This window comes from Triturus cristatus, chromosome 9 (genome assembly GCF_964204655.1).
Source record: "Triturus cristatus chromosome 9, aTriCri1.1, whole genome shotgun sequence".
Classification (NCBI taxonomy): domain Eukaryota; kingdom Metazoa; phylum Chordata; class Amphibia; order Caudata; family Salamandridae; genus Triturus; species Triturus cristatus.
The window spans coordinates 638,390,779-638,406,921 of record NC_140592.1 but is presented as its reverse complement, the minus strand read 5'-3'; the positions used below and the strand labels follow the sequence as shown (position 1 = coordinate 638,406,921).

At 50.6% G+C, this 16,143-nt stretch overlaps 1 protein-coding gene across 1 annotated transcript in view; it reads left to right on the top strand.

Moving 5' to 3' along the window:
* Positions 1–16,143, top strand: part of MEIOSIN (meiosis initiator) — a 2,478,810-nt gene that overhangs the window by 1,914,298 nt on the left and 548,369 nt on the right. The gene's annotated exons all lie outside the window — the stretch shown is intronic.

Genomic DNA, 16,143 nt, shown 5'->3' with positions numbered 1-16,143 from the left:
ACAGAGGTCTCAATGCGGTCACTAAGACCGACGCCCACCCGATACCAAGAGCAGACGAACTTATCGACCGGTTGGCCTCGGCCAACTACTTAAGTACGTTTGACCTGACAGCTGGGTATTGGCAAATCAGGTTAGCTGAGGAGGCCAAGCCCAAAACAGCATTTTCTACCCCGGGTGGGCATTATCAGTTCGTGGTAATGCCCTTTGGTTTGAAAAATGCACCTGCCACCTTCCAAAGGCTGGTGAATCGAGTTCTCACTGGGTTGGACGACTTCTGTGCGGCGTATCTGGACGATATCGCTGTCTTTAGCTCCACCTGGGAGGATCACCTGGTCCACCTGAGGAAAGTGTTAGAGGCCCTGCAGAAGGCAGGCCTCACTATCAAGGCCACCAAGTGCCAGATAGGGCAGACACAGGTTGTATACCTGGGCCACCTTGTAGGTGGAGGCCAGGTTCAACCATTGGAGAGCAAAATACAGGCCATCCAGGACTGGGCTCCTCCAACCACCCAGACTCAGGTTCGAGCTTTCTTGGGCCTGACTGGTTATTACCGGAAATTTGTCAGAAATTATGGATCCATTGTGACCCCGCTAAACGACCTGACAAGTAAAAAGATGCCAAAAAAAGTTCAGTGGACAGCAAGCTGTCAGAAGGCATTCGATGACCTAAAGCAGGCCATGTGCACAGCACCTATCCTAAAGAGTCCAGACTACTCCAAACCATTCATTGTCCAAACAGACGCTTCGGAGCTGGGTGTGGGAGCTGTTCTATCGCAACTGAATTTTGATGGTCATGACCAGCCCATAGCTTTTATTAGCAGGAGGCTGACCCCCAGAGAGAAGAATTGGTCAGCTATTGAGAGGGAGGCCTTTGCTGTGGTTTGGGCCCTGAAGAAGTTGAGGCCATACTTGTTTGGCACTCACTTCAAGATTCAGACCGACCATAAGCCCCTCTTGTGGCTAAATCAAATGAAGGGTGAAAACCCCAAACTACTTAGGTGGTCCATTTCCCTACAGGGGATGGACTTCACAGTGGAGCATAGACCTGGCACTGATCATGGCAATGCAGATGGGCTCTCCAGGTATTTCCACTTAGAGCAAGAAGACTCACCTGGTCAAGGTTAGCTTATTGTCCCAAAGTTTGGGGGGGGGTCATGTAGGAGAGTAGGGTCTGCAATCCTATGATCACCCAGATTTTTTGCTTTTGCTTCATTGGTTTACGACTTTCTCCGGCTGTGGGCCTGCCAATCAGACCCACAGCCTAGCTGTTCTCTCTCGAAATTAACACACATGTACGTTAGGTGCATCCACTAATTGGAACTGGGCCGCCTTGTCAGTCCCTGTCTCAGCATGCCACAGGTATCCAGGGCATCGGTGTACCCAGGGCCTACCAGGGGCTGAAGCATGTATTATGCCACCCCTGGAATGGCCGCCCAAATCTGACACAACTGGCTGCACGACAGCTGGGGCCACGTGGTGTAATCACCCGTTGCTGTAGGTGTAGTATTCCTACACCTAAACCCTAAAATGGACACATGGATTCCTATCAGTCACTCCTATGGCAGGCCTTATCAATCCTGAAGGCAGAGTGCAGGGAGTCATGTGGGATGGTGCTCTGGCGCGAGCTGAGCTCGTCGGCGGCTTGCGGAACCAAGTCCTAAATAGCCGTTCCATGGTGACGCGGGCCAACTACTTTTAATGCATTTGCTAACTTTGGCCTCACATCACCTATACATGTCGAGTAAGGTGTCATACGAATGGGAATCCGAACCCCTCGCCAGTCCTGGTGACGGGGTTAGCATTCCCCCCTTTTAGAGGGACACGACATGGAAGTAACCTTGAACCCCGGTTAAAGTTGACTCAAGCCTCAGCATCACAAAATGGATGCTGCCACCAGACACAAGTCTGACCTCCTGCTGCTGGTGGACCTTCCAGCAAGTGGAGCTTGGACAAAGGGTTTCCTGTCGAGGGCGGTGTTAGCACCGTCCCAGACAGGGTTTGTGTATCCCAGGTAGGCAGGGCTGAAAGGAAGGTGACTGCAAGTGGCACCCCGGTGCTCACTGTGCATAGCCCGGCTCAAACCAGTTTCGGGGGCACACCAGCCCCTGAGCTGGCGCGAAGCCGGACAAAGGTTAGGGGTGTAACCACCCCCCTCCTGGCTCCACCCATAGGTAGAACCTAGTCACGGGCCAGCCCCTTTTCTTAGAATAAAGGTAGGAGCGAGTCCCCTTCCCAAATTGGATAATCAGATAATCGGATAACTCCGAATCACGAACCACTTTCCACGAAAGGAACTCTTGACTATTTCTGAAGACTCTCCCTTGTGGCTAAGGAGTAGCCACCCTGCACCAGCAGGCACCACCTAAGCGCTTGCGGTTTGCTGTAAGTCTCTCCTACGGATCAAGACTGCCCAGCTCGACGAGACCCGAGTCCCTGCCATCTCCGACCTTTTACCTACCTCATCAGCCCAGCTGAGAGACGTAGGTGTGACGAGACCTGTGGGACCGGCCATCTTCAGAACCTGCACGACGCTTATCTAGCACGCCCACCGAGGGACCCTCGAGTGAGTGCACCTAGGGTTTGAGAAGCCCTAACCCTGAGCAGCTCCAGCATCGAAGTCTGCCTCCCCAGCATCCCCGAGATCTGCGTGGGGGCCCTTCCACTCCTTGTTGTTCACCGCGTTGTTCGACCACTTGCCGACCGGCTTGTGGCCCTCTTCACGACGCACCACGATTGTTTCATCACTAGTCTGGTTGCTCCAGACTGGCTCTTGCTCCCCTTCAACAGAGGAGTACCACGGACCCACCTGGTCCACTCCCGACGCCATCTTGACTCCCCCGCTTGGGTTGCCTCTGCCAAGATCCGCTGCCCCTTCCTGGGCCCAGCACCATCGACCGCAGACACCTTCGTGGGACAGCTCGCCCTCCATCCTGGTCGCCGCCGCGCCTCCTGGTCCGAGGAACAGCCGAGTCCGACGTCACCCACTCACCTGGTCGAGGTGACTTCAGCCGGTACCCTCCTGGTACCCACACGATCGCTGGCTAGCGGTTGAGAACTGAGTCCCCTCTGCTTTCAGGTTTCCTTCATCACCGATCCAGGCTTGGATCGCTCTGAACATCGTCACTGGTCGCCTGCCAGCAACTTCTTCTTTCAGGCTCCTGAGACTACACGAGGACTCCCGACATCTTGCCGAACTTCACGCAGCCGCAGCCTCCGGGCTAGGTAACTCGAGCATCTCGGTGCTCCATCGCAGGTTCGCTCTACAAGTGTCCAGTTCCTTTTTTCGTTTAGTCCCACTGATCGGATCACTCCGGAATCAGTACCTCCAGACTCTAACCATTCGCATTTCACTGTTAGTGTAGATGGTTTCTCGTGCCCCTCGGGCATTTGTGTAAATTGTGCAACTGAAGTATTTTCCTAAGAGTTTTGTAGTGTGCTTAGCTCCCTGACTCATAAAGAGCCAGGGTAGTCTTGTTATAAATAAATATCCTTTTATTTTCATAACAACTTGTGTGGTGTCCTTTCACTTGGTGTTCAAGGGGTATATGTGATGGTAAACAGCTGGCTTAACACGCCCTCTAGAGTTTAGCCTAAAGACTGCTCGTATCCACGCTACTAGGATAGCTGGTCTATAAGGTTGACTTACAACCAATCATCAATAAGGGTCGTTTGGAATGATACACAGTGATCACTAGAATAGTGAGCACTACATATCAGGCCAACTTCTCACACCATCCATCAAGGGGAGGCTGGTGCAGGTGGCCACGGAAAACACCACTGCCATGTTGTTTTGCGAGAAACCGGGTTGGGTGGGGATGTTAACCCTGTGCCAACAGGCACTATGTCTCTGAAAATGGCTGGAATACCACAGAAAATTCCAGGTGGTGCACCACCTGGCCAAATCTCTAAATTCCAGGGCGGAGAACCTGAATTACTGAAGCCTAGAGGATCACAAATGACTCACACCTGGAGGTGGCGCAAGGTCTTTTCCACCAATCGAGAACATGCAATGCCTGCACTTTTGCACATTGGAGTTTTCAAGGCATCTCTCACTCTGTGAATAAGTCTGCCTATAGTGAAACTTGGGACTCCTTTACGCCTTCTATCTGATACTTCTTCTGCCCCGAATTCTGAAAAAGATCATGAACAACTGGGCCCAAGCCATCCAAATTGGTCAAGGAGAGTGTGATATCCAGATCTCCAGGGCATGAGCATGTCTTCCCAACAGGCTGCTTCTTCACAGGATCTTCTGTCGCAGAAATGGAGCAGGATTCTGCACCTCAGCTTTTGCAACCCTGCACTTCCTTGCTTGGAAAATTGAGCGTCAGCATCTGATTGCCTTTGTTCTCCCGCTCTCTACTGGATCCGCTTCTTTCTCCCCAGCAGACCCCAAAGGATCAGACTCCCACCCTTCCTCTCCAAACCCACAGAGATGAACTGTGGGGTACAACAAGGATCCTCGCTCATCCCCACGCTCTTCAACATCTACATGGCCCCCCTCACCGCCATCGTCAGACAGCATGGTCTCAGCATAGTATCCTACGCTGACTACACCCAGCACATCATCTCCCTCACGAAGAATCCTGAAGACACCAGACTCTGCTTCCAAGGAGGACTGAAGGACGTCGTAGCTTGGATGAACTACAGCTGCCTGAAGCTCAACTCGGAGAAGACAGAGGTCCTCGTCCTTGGACTCTCCTCCACTGCCTGGGACAACACCTGGTGGCCTTCCACCCTCAGAAACCCACCCACTCCATCTGACCACACCCGAAACCTCGGCATCCTCCTAGACTCCTCCCTCACCATGACCCACCAGATCAGCGCCGTCGCCTCCACCTGCTTCAACTCCCTCTGCATCCTCCGCAAGATCTTCAAATGGATCCCCCCGAATGCAAAAAATACCGTCACCTATGCACTCAGCAGACTGGCCTACGGCAACGCCCTCTACGCTGGAATCAACAGAACCCTGCTACACAAGCTCCAAACCATCCAGAACACCACAGCCAGACTCGTTCTTGGAACCCCACGACACAAGCACATCACCCAGTACGTAAGAGACCTCCACTGGCTCCCCATCAAGAAGAGAGTAACCATCAAGCTACTCACCCACGCCTACAAATCTCTCCACAACATCGGACCCAAATACCTCAACGAGAGAGTCTCCTTCCACGTACTCAAAAGGAACCTCTTCTCCGCCGACCTCGCCCTGGCAGAGACCCCCGCATCCACAGAACCAAAGCAGGCGAAAGGGCCTTCTCCTACGTCGCAGCAAAGACCTGGAACGAGCTCCCAGTCAACATTAGATGCTCCCCTACTCTGCTCACCTTCAGCAAGAGCCTCAAGACCTGGCTCTTCAACTGATATGGAGCAGCACCCCCAACCCCCCAGTGCCCCCTCCCACCCAGCGCCTTGATACCCGCTTTATAAAACCCTGATTGATTGATTGTAGAGGTTACATTTGGCAGCCAGGCATCCCTTGATAAAATCAGTATATGCCTGCTGTTGGGAAAAGTTGGTGATTTAGTGCAGTTCTTCATAGATTAGCTCACTTCAAATCAAAGATTTATATTTATTTATCCAAAGTTTTGTTTTTCGTGTTGTCCCTAGCCCAGCAAGAACTAGCTTTGGGCACAGTTGAATGGGTACTTGTCAACACTTTCAGGCTTTTTGCAGTTGGCAGATCAGCCTGCTTTATTTAAATCAACCGCTGTGATGCTTCTTATGATCAGCCTGCTTTATTTAAATCACCCGCTGTGATGCTTATTATGAAGGGTTGCAAAATTAGTTTCCAACCTACATAGTTGCCCACTATGGCTTTTCACCCTCAAGACAGTGTTCCTCATCAATGTAACTTCGGTGTGGCAGGTGAGTGAGCGACAAGCCTTCTCCATCAACCCATCATACACTATTTTCTTCCCAGACAAGCTGGTTCTGTGAACTCAAGCTTCCTTTCTTTGGAAGGTGGTGACTAGTTCTCAAGTCAAGCAAAACATCATCTTGCTGGCTTTCTTCACTCCACCTCACCTCTCAGTGGAGAAGGAACACTCCATCTGGTGGATCCTAAAAGGGCTCTTCGTTGTTACATCAGTCGTATCAGAGAACATCATGTGGATGATTAGCTCTTTGTAGGATTTATTGTAGTGAAGAACGGCAAAAGAGGGCAATCTTGTATTTTAAAATCTCCTATTCTTTAGTCTAGAAGCAGCCCAGCAGGTTTGCGGGCTCATTCCAATAGAGCTAAGGCACCTGCCACTGTTCTGGCCCGCAGAGTGCCTGTTTTGGATATTTGCCAGGCTGATACGAGGGCATCACTCCATAAATTCACAAAGCACAACTGTCTGGACAGCCTGGTCTGTCAATATGAATATTTGGCCGCTTGATTCTGCAGGACTTTTTGATTTGAGCCAGGTAAAAGAACCCCCCACATTGGAGGTACTGCTTTGGTATATAATCAAAAGGTGAAGAGTCTGTGGTTAGAAGTATCTATCAGAAGTTACTTACCTTGAATAACGATATTTCTGGTAGATACTCTCTGACTTTAGATTCATCACTGACCCTTCCATTCTCCCCATTCTGTGAACTGTACTTTTTCACCTAAAAAGGTCCCAAGTATAGAGATTTCCACACTGATAAACACCAATTTGCTGTTTGGGTTTGCAGCTGGTGAGCAAGAAAGCAGCTAATGTCTGTGAGCAAGGGTAGTGCTTATATACATCTCTGTCATCTCTTCCGGAGCGGAACAACAGCACCTACCAGCGTGCAGAGGTACTGCTAAAGATTACCAGAAAGCGTGTTACTGAAGGTAAATAACTTGTTCTTTATGTTCAGTGGGATTTCTGCCTACTGTAGGCATGTCCACCTTTGCCTCTGATCACTCAGCTGTAACAAAGTTAGACGGAAACCAATGACAGCTCATTCTGACAGCCTCAAACTGGGTTTGTGGGATCTAGTACGTAGAACTCCAGAGAATGTGTTCTCATGCTAAGTGTCCACAGCAGGAGGAATTGCTGTCCCAGCATTAGGGTAGAATACTACATCTGAACCTCCACAATCCACAACTCCATCCTTGGAGATTGAGCAAAATCAACTGAGAGGTTCTGACCTTTATTCAGAAGTGGGGGATGTCATTTTGGCCGTAAGTTTCTGTATATGGGCCATTAAGCTAAATTTGTCACTTGGTGCAAAGAGAAACAGGCTGATCCTCTACAGGTCAAACTGTCTGATGTTCTTTTGTTTATCCTGTTAAATTTTACTCATTGGCCCTGCAGGAGTGTGGAATTCATGATGCCCAGGACATGAAAATTTGATTTAAAAAAGAGGCACTTTTCCACTGCTACAGCCTAAAGTATATTGTAAACCATATTGGTCACTCAATCAGATTCTGTGACCATCCTTACCCTTTTTCAAATTTCACTATAAAAAAATCAGTTTTTATTTCTTTTCATGATATCCCCATATTGTCTTGGCTCCGGATTCTCATACATTTGGACTTTTAAACTCGTGGTTGTTTTTTTCAGAACACACCTTTTGTTTTTCACTATTTTGAATTTCTTTGTTGATTTTCTGTCATAATTTTGTTTTTTTCCCTTGCAACATGATGCACTTATTACTTCTGATATAAAATACTACGATTTTTGTATTATGGAGTGACGTTCTTTTTATCCTAATGTCAACATTAATTATTAACAGCTAATATTGTTGACAAAATTAACATTTTGATGATTAATTATCCCAATGAGAAGCACTGTTTTGTACAAACATTTCCATGTAAGACAGCCATTCATACTCCCAGTGTTATTTTTAGCATTGCATCCATCTAAAGAGGAGGAGTGGCTACACTGGTTGGACCTACGGCATGCTGTTAACTTCTACAGTGTTAGGAATATGGAGTACATTGTTTTTGTTCGTCAACAGGTTTTTGGACTCATATGAGTTAAAAAAAGAAAGGTGTCCTAGAAATGGACTTTAATTCATTAGATTTTCCTCTGCATCAAACTGTATTATGCCTTCGCTCAAAGGATCTTTGTAAGAGCCTTCGGGGTTATTCCACTACAGCAAAAGCGATCACAACAGTCCTACCCATCAGAAGGATAAATTGTTTGCTGTTGGTAACACTCCTTCCGGTGAATGCTTTTTCTAACCACATAAATAAGATAATAGGATTATAATTGTTAATGTTTGTTGAAGCTCCATTTCTTTTCTTTTAATGTGATACCTGTTTTTGGTGGCTAGTCAATAACAATGTCCTGAACTGCAGGTATGTAAATATTGTCCTTTCCTTTTGAACACGCAGGCTTAGAAAATCTGAAGCATCATCAGGTTTAGTATATACCTTGACCTCTATACCTACTGCAACAATTCTTTACACATTATTGAGACTGAGTAGCATTTTTAAAGATTTTTGTTGTGAGACTAGCTGGTAATTTCACATGTACCATATTGTTCAGTGAATGACAGCACAGATTGATCTGTTTTCAGTAAATGTAGGTGGTTTTTATATGCATGTTAGTAGTTTTGTCTGTAGCCTGATATTCTTTCCTTCAAAAGTAACTTTCATCATTCTTCAAGATGACAATTGTTTTGTGAATGAATTGAAGAGTGGCTTGAATCCAGTGATGGAAGTAGGGAGAACGTCCACTACCTTAAAAAGGACAGCAGGCACACAGCAGCACACACTTGCAAGTGCAGGAAATCTGCGGGGCCTCTACACCTCTATGCCCCATTATATATTAGGGACTTATAGGTAGATTGCACCCCCTGGTACTATTTTCTACTAGGGTCTGAAAGGGTTTGTCATTGCCAATTGTAAGTGTACCCTATCACATGTATCTTTTTAAGCATTGCACTGGCCCTGGCCGGGTTAGCAGATACCAGGGTACAGTAAGAGTCAGTTACCACCAGTCTCATTCAGCAAAACGTGTGGGGGGGGGGGTGAACTGGGCAAAAGGATGGCTTTTTAAAAATTCACAAACATATTCACCTTTTCGTAATATTCCTGAGATACTCTTGTGTGGTACCCCATCACAAGGAGAGCAACATCACCTAGATTTTCACCAGGTTCTATATCATCTTTTAGACTTTCTCCTAGGACTTCATCACAATAGCCTCCTTCTGCACCTATAAGGCCTCAAGACATAGAAGTCTACCTTCACCTTTTTCATCTCACATATGTGTGAAAAACAACCACCACATTATCATTCACACTCCAGGTCAAAGACCACTCAGAGAAGATCTAGAGGAAGATCTCCTTATCACTCTAAGTCAAGGAAATCCAGTAGAACTCCTAACAGGAAACTATGATCTCTCCATCCTGGGCAACCACTTCAAGAGCTTCCTTCATAGATCACTCTCCTACCATGACAGATATCCCTCGAGTAAGCATGTCAGTAGTTGATGACCTTACTACATTTAATGAATTGTTAATAAGAGGAGCAGCAAAATTGAACATTGCAATACCCACACCTACTACATCAACCTCTGCCATTTTTGAAACATTATATCTGAGGTCATCGCCAAGATCTCTCCTTCTTCAGATCCTCCACCAGATTTGGTAATTGAAGCAGTAGCTAGAAAGCCCCTTGCAGTAGCTCCTTCTGTAGTAGGGGATCTCTGTGTATAGTCATAATCTAGTGAATAGTCCCGCCCATGTGCGTGGACCCCGGAGCAATAAAAAATAATCTCTAAAGGTGACAAATCATGCAGACCTGCATACACCTTTAAGAGAGAATTTAATTTAAAGACAGATAATGCAGCCTATACCCACAGGCTACACTGTCCAGTACTTCAACTAGAATTCCACCAACATCCACAAACAGCACTGCCTGTCCAGCTTTTCTCCACATAGGAAAAAACCCTGCCTCTACCAGCAAAAGCCTCTGGAATGATAGAGAGGAAGGAGTGGACAGACAAGCCCCATAGGCTGCCATTATGTGGCTTAGAACAGGATACTGTGCCTTTAAGAAAACTTTCCAGATTTCCAGAACTTTCCCCAGTATCCCAGAATGCCCAGCAGGTCCCATTTACTTTCAGTTCTTTTTGAAGGCGTAGCACGCTAGACCTGTAGCATTCTACATATGAATAATTATCTCTCCACCGGGGAGGAGGGCGGGCGCTTATGACTATAACAGAGATACCCCTACTACAGAACTGGAGTTACAGAAAAGAAACTACTCCTTCTGTAGTAGGGGATCTCTGTGTATAGTCATAATCTAGTGAATAGAATGGCAAGCCCATCCCCACACAACAACAGCGGTGGAGAACAACAAGACAAAACCACTACTGTGCGAACAAATTTCGCAGCGAAGCCTGCCCAACCTGAGCATCTGCCCTGGCATCCGAGTCCAGACAGTAATGCGCAGCAAAGGTATGGACCGACTTCCAAGTGGCCGCCTTGCAGATTTCCGCAATAGGAACATTACGCAGCAAAGCCGTCGTGGCAGCTTTGCCCCTGGTGGAATGAGCCTTAGGTTTACCCCCTAAGGTCTTATTAGCCTTTTGATAACACAATTGTATGCAGGACACAATCCACCGAGAAATGGACTGCTTAGAGGTCGCAAGACCAGTCCTGACTGATCCATAATTAACAAACAATTGGTCAGACCTACGAATATCCTTGGTCTTATCCAGATAAAATTTCAACACCCTCCAAACATCCAGGGAATGGAGAGACCTTTCCGCTGGCGAAGAGGGATTCTGAAAGAACGTAGGTAAAGTTATGGTCTGGTTGACATGGAAATCAGAGATAACCTTAGGAAGAAATTTAGGGTGAGTACGCATCACAACCTTAGCAGCATGAAATACAGTATAAGGTTCTTGACAACATAATGCCTGAAGTTCACTCACCCTGCGGGCCGATGTAATGGCCACGAGGAACGCCGCCTTCCAGGATAGGTGCTGCAATGAAGCCTTGTGAATGGGTTCAAAAGGCTCCTTCATCAGTCTGGACAGCACCACATTCAAGTCCCAGGAAGGCGAGGGAAGTCTGACGGGAGGAAACACTTTCTTCAAGCCTTCCAAAAAATCCTTGACCACAGGGATCTGAAAGAAGGAAGTCTGTGAAGGGCATTTCCTGTAAGCAGTCAAAGCAGCCAGATGAACCTTAATGGAATGGAAATTAAGGCCAGACTGCGCCAGATGTAAAAGGTACGGAAGGATGACATCTTCCTTACATGTCGTCGGATCAAAGTTCTTGGACTTACACCAGATACAGAACCTCTTCCACTTGTAAGCATAAGATGTCCTAGTGGAAGGTCGTTTAGACTCCTTCAGTATGTCCATACAATCGTCTGGTAGATGCATATGGCCATATTGCACTATTTCAGGAGCCATGCCGCCAAACTCAAAGACGAGAGGTTGGGGTGCACCATCCGCCCCCCGAACTTCGTGAGAAGGTCCGGCCTGCACGGCAACCGCATGTGAGGAAGGAGAGACCGGTGAAGTAGGTCCGTGAACCACCACTGCCTGGGCCACTCCGGGGCGATCAGGATCATCCGCGCCCTGGACTGGGACAGCTTGATGAGCACTGCCGGAATCAGGGGAATGGGTGGAAAAGCGTACAGAAAGCTGTTCGACAAATCGATCCATAGCGCATTCCCCAGCGTGCCCCGCTGGTAGTACCTGGATGCGAAGTCTCGGCATTTGCTGTTTTCGGCGGTGGCGAACAGATCTACGTCTGGAGTCCCCCACCTTGCGAAGACTTCTCCTAGTACTTCGTCGTTTATGACCCATTCGTGGTTTTCCTGAATCAGCCTGCTCAAGGCGTCCGCCTGAGCATTCTGCACCCCTGGCAGATGCGTGGCCGTAATCGTCAGTCCTCTGGCCAGCAGCCAGTGCCAGATCGCCTGCGCCTCCTGCGACAGAGTGCGCGATCTCGACCCCCCCTGCTTGTTGAGGTAATACATCGTGGTTGTATTGTCCGTCTGTATCAGCAGCGAGTTGGTCTGGAAGGACGGAAGGAAGGCCTTCAGTGCCAGGAAGACAGATCTGAGTTCCAGGAAATTGATGTGGTACGTCGATTCCAAAGGAGACCACTTTCCTTGAATCTGCAAGTCCCCGGAATGCGCTCCCCAGCCCTGGAGAGACGCATCCGTCACGACACTCGTCGTGGGAATGTCCTTGTGGAAGGGAACCCCCTTGAGGAGGTTTTCCGCCGAACACCACCACTTCAGAGACTGAAGAGCATGCAGCGACAGTCGTATCTTGTCGTCCCAAGAGCCTGTCCTCTGACCCCACTGATCCTCCAAGCACTCCTGCAGTGGTCTCATGTGTAGCCGTGCCTGAGGCGTGAGGAAGATACAGGAGGCCATCGATCCCAGTAGAGAAGACACCTTCCTCACTGTCGTCGATGGAGCAGTCCTGAGGTCCTGAGCCTTCCGAAGGAGTGATAACCGTCTCTCCTCCGAAGGAGACACGCTTGCTGACCGCGTATCGATGGAGGCTCCCAGGTACTGTATGCACTGGACCGGAGTCGGGACCGATTTGGACATGTTGACGTGTAACCCCAGCTTGTGCAAGAGAGCGCACGTCCACCGGAAGTGTTCTTGCGCTTCCGAGTAGGATGATGCCTTGATTAGCCAATCGTCCAGATACGGGTAGACAAACACCTTGTTCCTTCGCAGGTGTGCCGCCACCACCGCCATGCACTTCGAGAAGGTCCTGGGCGCAGACTTTAGCCCGAATGGCAGTACTGTGTATTGATAGTGATTGGCGCCGACTTGGAATCGCAGGAACTTCCTGTGCTTCCGCGCTATGGGCACATGGAAGTACGCATCCTGTAGATCTATGGCACAGAGCCAGTCTCCCCGTTGCAGCCGAGGGTAAATCTGATGCAACGATAGCATGCAAAACTTCTCTCTGCGAATCCATTTGTTTGCCTGTCGCAAGTCCAGAATGGGCCTGAACTCGTTCTTGTCCTTCTTGCGAACGAGGAAGAACCGCGAGTACAGACCTCTTCCCCTTTGAGACAGAGGTACCTCTTCTACCGCCTTTTTTCTCAACAAGATGTCTGCCTCCGCCTGGAGCTCTCTCAGCTGGAACTGAGAGCTGACCGGGGGAATCGCTGGCGGCGGGCTGATAAACCGAAGACTGTATCCATTGCAAACAATATTCAGCACCCACTTGTCCTGAGTAATTTTCCTCCACTCTGCCGGAAAAAGTTGAATGCTTCCCCCCACTGGAGTGGGTAACGGTTGAGGGGGAAGTAGCCGCTCAGGGCCGAGACCCGGCCGGGCCCTTGGTAGTGGTAGCCGCCTGCTGGCCTCCTCTACCCCTCTGGCGTTTCTGGAAGGGCTTCCGGAACTGCTGCTGTTGGTGCTGCTGCTGTCCCGAATCCTGCCCACGCCCGAAGACCCGAACCGCCTCTGGAACGGGCGCTTCTTCTTCTCGGCCTTCTCCAACCCGACGGCCGTCAGGGTTTCCGCCTCCGCCTTCATGCGGGCCATCTCATCATCCGCATGTTTTCCGAACAGGGTTTCCCCCGAGAAGGGCAGGTTGGCCACTCTGTGCTGCGCCTCTGGTTTGAGGGACGTCAGGCGCAGCCACGAATGCTCCCTCTGGTGGACGCCATGACAGTAGGCGTGGGCGGCCAACAAGGAGACATCCGCCGCCGCGCCGATCACCTGATTAGAAACCAGCATGCCTTCGCGCACTGTTTCCAAGAAGTCTTCCTTCCTGTCCCGGGGCAGCAGGTCCGCATACTGCTGCAGGGACTCCCACAGGGCCCGGTCGTAACGGCCCAACAAAGCCCCTGCACTCGCCGCTTTCATGGTGGTGGTGGCGGTCCCACACACCTTCCTGCCCGCAGAATCCAGCCAGCGGCTTTCTTTGTCAGGCGGGACCGTCGATGAAGGGGCGGTCGCATGTTGTTTCCTCGCCGCCGTCACGATGACCGAATCCGGCAGCGGGTCCACCCTCAAAAAGGTAGGGTCCGACTCCGGGGCCCTATACTTTTTCATGAGCCTGGAGGGGGCGGCCTTCGTCACCGCGGGAGTGAGGAACAGCTCCAACGCGGGTTCCACCAGTCCTGGTACAAGGGGCAGTAGAGGGCGAGACAGATGTTTCTTATGAAGCGTCTCGAATATCACGGACGTCGTGGGTGTAGGAACCGTCACCGTGATACCCAACTTTGCTGCCCCTCTCAACAGCACCTCTTGGAAAGAGACCAAATCGTCCACCGGAGACACCCTAGTCCCCGGCGAGTCCGACAGCGTCGGGGAAAAGTCTCTGGTCGAGGATCGCGTGTGCGACCTGGACCTGTGCCTCCTACGGCGTCGTCCTGAGTCCGACGATGACCGTCCATGGCTCCGTGATCTTCTCCTCCTGAGAGAGCGGGAGCGCGACCTCTTCGGCTTCGGTCTGCCCGCCGGTCTAGCCGGTCCCGGCGACCGCGGGCGTCGCGGCTTCGGAGTCCTCTGCGGCGGAGTCGGGTACCTCGGAAGGGAAACCGACTGCGGGGGAACCGCCGGCAGCCCCAATGGAGTGCGTGGTAACGACCGAGGTGGGGGCGGCGGAGGCAGTGGCTGCGGAGGCGGTGGTGGCGGTGGAGGTGGTGGCGGTGGTGGTGTTGGCGGTGGTGGTGGAGGCGGAGTCAGAGGTGGTGGGGGAGGAGGCATCCGAGGAGGCGTATACACCACAGAGTACACCGATCCCGATGACTCTCTCTTCCTCGACGTCGATCTTCGCCTCGACGTCGATCTGCGCCTCGACGGCGACCTTCGCCTCGACGGCGACCTTTGCCTCGACGTCGATCTGCGCCTCGACGGCGACCTTCGCCTCGACGGTGAACTTTGCCTCGACGGCGATCTTTGTCTCGACGGCGATCTTCTTCTCGACGGCGATCTTGTTCTCGACGGCGATCTTCTTCTCGACGGCGATCTGCGCCTCGACGGCGATCTTCTTGACTTCGAGCGGCTCGACGTCGATTGTCTCTTCGACGGCAACGTCGACCGTCTCCTCTTCCCCGACGGCGATCTCCCCTCGACGGCGAGCGCCGACGCCGGGTCCGATCTCGACGCCGACTGCTGGACGTCGACGGCGTCGTCGCCGAAGATGCCGATGTAGTCGACGGCGGCCTGTTCAGGTCCCTCGACGTCGACCGTCGACGCCGCTTCTCCCCAGAGCCCTGGGGGGACGGCGAACAGATGGTAGTCATCCTCCTCGACGTCGACGCCCTCGACGTCGACGGGGAGTAGGGACGCTTACTGGTCTTCCTGCCCCTGGGGAGCCCCCCAGAGGCCTCAGTATGGGCCAAATCAGCCCCTCCAGACCCACCTGGTGCCTTCAGCCTTCTCTCCTCCAGGACTTGAAGCCTTATCTTCATTCTGTCCCTCAGGGTCCTGGCTGAGAACGAGTGGCAGATATCACAGTCTTCAGGCACGTGGGACTGGGGAAGGCAACATATACACACCTCGTGTGGATCTGTTTTAGCCTTCTTTCTACCACATTCCGGGCACTTGTCGAACAAGCCAGGCATGTTGACAGTACCAGCCACAAAGCACTTGAAAAAGTGACAACAATTGACAAAAACTACAATAAACCCTTGAAAAGGGGAGAGCTCAATGCTCCAGGGTCCTGCTAGCAGGAGCCGGAAAAAAGAACTGAAAGTAAATGGGACCTGCTGGGCATTCTGGGATACTGGGGAAAGTTCTGGAAAGTTTTCTTAAAGGCACAGTATCCTGTTCTAAGCCACATAATGGCAGCCTATGGGGCTTGTCTGTCCACTCCTTCCTCTCTATCATTCCAGAGGCTTTTGCTGGTAGAGGCAGGGTTTTTACATTGATCATACTAGAGACCACCGGATTGACTATTAGCTTTTTGCGGGTTTTTTCAGGGTCAAAGAAAGCCAAGGAAAGAACTATCTCTAGGTTGACAGTCTTCTGCATTAAAATCTTTTACGCTTTAGCTAGGAAGCAACCCACTGGAGGGCTATAGGCTCATTTCACTCAAGCCAAGGCTGCTACTACTGCATTAACACGCGGAATGCTCTTCCTGGATCTCTGTTAGGCTGCTACATGGACATCAATGCACACGTTCAAGAAGCGCTAGAATCTTGAGCCGGGAAGGAACCAGGCGATGTCGTGAAGATGCAGGTGAAGAGGTGAAGCTTGCCGCAGCAGCAACGGGTACCAGGAGACGTCGAGGACGACCA